Genomic DNA, 5,570 nt, shown 5'->3' with positions numbered 1-5,570 from the left:
TAAAGCCCCCCAACCCATCCCCTTGACCGCCATTATTAATCCATTTACTACTGCATCGTCCTACCATCTAATCACCTCTTCAAGGCCCCACCTTTCAATTAGCATAGTAAAATGTCCCACCCTCAACAGTTACAGTGGGGATTAAGTTTCTAATGTATGAACCCTGGGGGACACAATTCAATCAGTTCACAGCACCAGGGAGTTTTGACATGGCCTCAGAATCTTAAATCAGCATTCTAAGGGTCATGACTAATCAATTGGGAATGGACTGTGGGATAAAAATTATTCACTAGCCTTAGACTGGGTGATTGACTTAAATTATGCATGCCTCTCAAACAATTTTCTCACTAGTAGCTTCCTTTACATCAGTTTAATTATATCATCTTGGTACATTGAATGTATAAAGATACCACCATGTTAGAAGTAGCTTGAGTTGGTAGGAAAAGCACTGAGCTGGGAATCATGTATCTACTTCTAATTTCACCATTCAGCTGGGCATTCTTAACACAACAGCCCTGTATTCTGCATTTTCTAGATCACAGTAGTTTTTTAATTTCTAAAATTATTTTTAATATTATTATTAGTTGACAAATGAAAAATTGTTTATATTTATGGAGTACAAAGTGATATTTTAACATATGTATATTTTGTGGGATGATTAAATCAAAGTAATTAACATATGGTATGTCTCAGGTCACTTGATATGTCCTGATGTTTTACTCAGAAAATATGGTCCCTAGTGTTCAGACAAGTGTGTTTCCTATGTGAGTCTCAGTCTCCTCTTGTGAAAGGTGAAGAATTGAAATGATTTCTCTAAAGACCCTCTAAAACAAGAGCCTAGAAAACCAAGAAGTGCCCCTTACACTGGACAATCTGAAAGGAAAAGAATGACCCATCCTGAAATCTGCATTTTCAATGGTCTGGAGCAAGTTGGGAAATGGGGGTAGGGCCACAGAAGCCACCATTGACACGGCACTAAGGCACTTTATACATTTTCTCCCTACATTCTCTGAACAACCCTGTGAGGTGTGTGTTGTTATCCTCATTTTCTAGATAAATAAACTGAGGCTCAGAGAGATGAAAGGTGCAGCTTAGGCTCACAGAGCTGATAAAGAGCAGGTTCCATCCTGCCACGCAGTCCCATTGCCATTGTCATTTGACTGTTGTCCATGGGCAACCCAAAAGGAGGAAACCTCAAGGGCAAGAAATATTTTCTAGAAATGTGTAGTTGGAAGTTGTGTTTCACTGTGGCCCTAAGGTTCTTGGAAGATGACGTTAGTGTCTGGGTTCTTTTGAAGCCATGGGAGCATGCTAGACAGCATGGTGAGCAAGCTGGAAGTGTATGCCAGTCACCTGGAGGAAGTGGTGGTGGAGAGGACCTACCAGCTGATGCAGAGAAGAGGAAGGTGGACAAGTTTCTGTCCACGATGTTGCCCAGGTATTCCACAGCACTGTGGGCCTGACAAAGACACCCAGGGAGCCACAGCATCGCTCTCCAAGAGGCCCCACACAGAGGAATTATGTCCCTTGTTCTTTTCCTTAGAGGATATCAGGTTCTTCTAAAAGGGGTCAAGCATTTTGCATGTAATTTGGTACACCCTGTTAAGGGAAATAGAAGCAAAAACGCTTCAACTTGTAGGAATAGAGAATGTAGTAGGGTTTTCACATGGAAGGTTGTGGATGCAGCAACAGGAAACTGGCCACTAGATGGCCCCCCAGTTTCATGAGTCCGAAGAATTGCCGAGTCCCCAGTATTTCCGATTGTGCGTCCAAAGCCCTTGAATGGTGCAGTATGTATCCATGACTTCAGATTTAAAAATTGCTCATTTTTGGTTCTGTTTTCATCTGTGTATTCTCTCCGCACTTGACAGAAGCATTTTCTGTTAAAATTCCTGTACACTTGCGTGTCTTGACCAAAGAGGGAGTGGGGGAGGGGCGGTGGGCAGGCGGGATTTGAATGTTAACGTGAGATGGTTGATTGAAGTAAAAATATTGAATTGTGGATTGGTGAATGATTACATTTGCTTCTGTATCTGCAGATCAAGTCTTTATAATCAAACTCCATAACCAATAGAGGAAAATGGGATGTCCTCGAGGAGGAAATTCTTTTTGTAAAGACATTTATGTGATCTGCTCCCCCACTTTCCTCCCCCCCAATTTATACCCACCCACTAAAATATCTCTTTAGAGAAAACACTGGTGGAGAAATGGATGTCAAAAGAATTCCTCTAGATGCTGGATTTTGTTAACCATAAACGTAGCCGACTGAAGGAAAAGGACCTGCAAGGGCAGCTTTGCAGGGATCCATAGGAAACGAGATGAAAAAGATCCTGTTCTCTGGTTTCAGCTTCATTGATGAGCAATTCATAGCTGGAAGGTCCGGGGAACCAGAGCATTTTGAGCCCATGACAATCTTTTTCTCTGACATTATTGGACTCATGAAACCGTGTTCTCTCAGCTTCCCCTTGCAAGTGGTGAAGCTCCTCAACGACCTGTGCAGTTGATTCGATCACATCATTAAGACGTATGATGTGTATAATAAGGTGAGACGCCTGGCTCCTGGTTGTGAAGGAACATGCACTCCTTGTCGGCTGTCACTGGGGCATTGTTGAGGATGGACCTGGTTCCAATGTCAACCAGGAGGAAGGCTCCATTTCACGTGCTGGCATGGCAGAAACAATGTTGTGTTCCTGTTTGTTTTCTTGGAAAAGGGCTTGGTTAGTCATTGATGTCTGTGCTGAAAAGAATCACCAGTAGTTCCCTGTTTCCTTCCATTATATTATCTCATAGTAAATGCACTTCTAAAAGAGGCATTGACCTTCTACTGGCAAATTCCTCCCTTTCCCTCCTGAATATATTTTCTTTGGATTCAGAGAGGCTCATATTTACTCTCCTGTAAAGCCTGTCTGTGGATCTGTGTGGGTCTCACTTCGGTTATTGTGATCCTTAGCAATTCAGGGTGAATACAGACTTCCACAGTTAGACTGTCAGACTTGTGGCCAAAGGGGTGATGGTGCTACTCTGGGGGATATATGGTCACTTAGAGTGAAAACAATTGAGCAGGAGATAGCAAAAACAGTAATAATCTGGCTTCATTCAGGTGGTGGTAATGACGGCTGCTCTACGTGTTTTCTAACTCTTCAGATGGGTCACAGCATTCCTCCAAGGACGATACTGTGTACCCATGTTCACACACACCTGATGGGCAGCCACAAGTGCACCAGCTCTGGCCACTATCCCAGGGCTCTGCATCTGCCTGTGGTCCTGGGGCCAGTGAGATTTGGGGGACAGGGTGGCCATATCCCTTGGTGACATGTCCTCAATGGTTATCCCTCCAGATTCCCCACAAATGATGCCTCTGTTCAAGGCAAAAGAAAGGATGGTATGAATAACCTCCAAACACACTCAAAAAACCCTGAAACCTGCCCCGCTTAGGAGGGCATCCTCTGGGGTTTTCCTTTTAGCATTACCTTCTCAGTTATGTTTTGCATGAGCTAATATTAAAACTAGTTTGTATTTCTAAAGGATGTTTTCATGGTGGGGAAAGGTAGCTTAGAAGCAGATTAGAAATGTTGACTAGGTGTAATTTTGGGGTCACTAGGACAGAGGTGTTCTTACTGCCTGGCTAATGCCTGAAATCCCATCATTACCACATTACCTTTGGATTCTGCCAAAATGCAAATGTATCTGGAAAGGACTGTAACTTCAGGCTTCTACTTGTCATTTATTTCTCTAGTGTAAGTGAAAGATTTGAAAGCTAATTTTGTTGGGTAGAGAAGAGGACAGATCAGACACTTACATATATGTACAAATGAACACATTTTGTATAATGTATCCATATGTATAAGTATATAATGCATCCATATATATAAGTGTGTATGACAGCCCTGGTGCACTCACTATGAGGACATTTCAGGTTGGGTAAGATGGATTCCATTTGATGGGTCCACCTGATCCTTCAAGATTTACCCCATCAGTCCACTGCTTCCCATCTAACTGGTTCTGAACTTGGGTGGAGAGAAAGGATCAGGGAAAGAGGGCTTTGTGGAAGAACCAGAACAAGAGCAGAACTTGAAGAAATGCTGGGACTTGGATGGGGAGGAGGTCGGGGAGTGTGACTAGTCAAAATATGGGGCCTCAAGACAGGTGTGAGTAATAGGGAGCTTTGGTCTCTGACGCCACCCCTACCTTGGCCTCCTTTGTGGCAAACAAAGGTCATTTTGTTGCTTTATTTTCAAGTTGAAACCATTGGAGATGCATACATGGTGGCTAGTGGACTTCCCATCCGCAATGAAAACCAACACATAGATGAGATAGCTACTATGTCCCTGCACTTCCTCAGTGCCACTATCCACTTCCAGATTGGGCACATGCCTGAGGAGAAGCTCAAGCTGTGGACTGGCCTCCACATGAGTAGACAAAACCGATTGGCAGGGGTCTTATGGTTTAGGTCTATACCTGGAAGCTCTGGGTTTGAGTCCTAGGTCCAGAGATTTTAGGAACCCAGACATTGAATGGTAACATCTTCAGGGGAAAGAAAAAGATTGTATTTCCAGCTAGCTAGGTTGCTTGATCATAACATATATGTACAAATGAACACATTTTGTATAATGTATCCATATGTATAAGTATATAATGCATCCATATATATAAGTGTGTATGACAGCCCTGGTGCACTCACTATGAGGACATTTCAGGTTGGGTAAGATGGATTCCATTTGATGGGTCCACCTGATCCTTCAAGATTTACCCCATCAGTCCACTGCTTCCCATCTAACTGGTTCTGAACTTGGGTGGAGAGAAAGGATCAGGGAAAGAGGGCTTTGTGGAAGAACCAGAACAAGAGCAGAACTTGAAGAAATGCTGGGACTTGGATGGGGAGGAGGTCGGGGAGTGTGACTAGTCAAAATATGGGGCCTCAAGACAGGTGTGAGTAATAGGGAGCTTTGGTCTCTGACGCCACCCCTACCTTGGCCTCCTTTGTGGCAAACAAAGGTCATTTTGTTGCTTTATTTTCAAGTTGAAACCATTGGAGATGCATACATGGTGGCTAGTGGACTTCCCATCCGCAATGAAACCCAACACGTAGATGAGATAGCCACTATGTCCCTGCACTTCCTCAGTGCCACTATCCACTTCCAGATTGGGCACGTGCCTGAGGAGAAGCTCAAGCTGTGGACTGCCCTCCACATGAGTAGACAGAACTGATTGGCAGGGGTCTTATGGTTCAGGTCTATACCTAGAAGCTCTGGGTTTGAGTCCTAGGTCCAAAGATTTTAGGAACCCAGACATTGAATGGTAACATCTTCAGGGGAAAGAAAAAGATTGTATTTCCAGCTAGCTAGGTTGCTTGATCATAATCAGGACATAAAATGGTGCCTTAAAAAGGTGTCGAACCTTGGGGCCGGCCCGGTGGCGCACTGCTATAGTGCACCGCTTGGGAAGTGCGGCGGCGCTCCCGCTGAGGGTTCGGATCCCACATACAGACCGGTTCCCGCTCACTGGCTGAGCGAGGCGTGGGGGCAACACTGAGGGTTGTGATCCCGTTGCTGGTCCCGGTCCGGTACGGG

The 5,570-nt window shown here is 44.4% G+C and overlaps 1 pseudogene; it reads left to right on the top strand.

The window, feature by feature from the left end:
• The window catches only part of LOC103587703, a 53,997-nt pseudogene that overhangs the window by 43,991 nt on the left and 4,436 nt on the right, over window positions 1–5,570 (top strand).

This window comes from Galeopterus variegatus, unplaced genomic scaffold (genome assembly GCF_000696425.1).
Source record: "Galeopterus variegatus unplaced genomic scaffold, G_variegatus-3.0.2 Scaffold479, whole genome shotgun sequence".
Classification (NCBI taxonomy): domain Eukaryota; kingdom Metazoa; phylum Chordata; class Mammalia; order Dermoptera; family Cynocephalidae; genus Galeopterus; species Galeopterus variegatus.
This window is presented reverse-complemented; position numbering and strand designations above follow the sequence as displayed.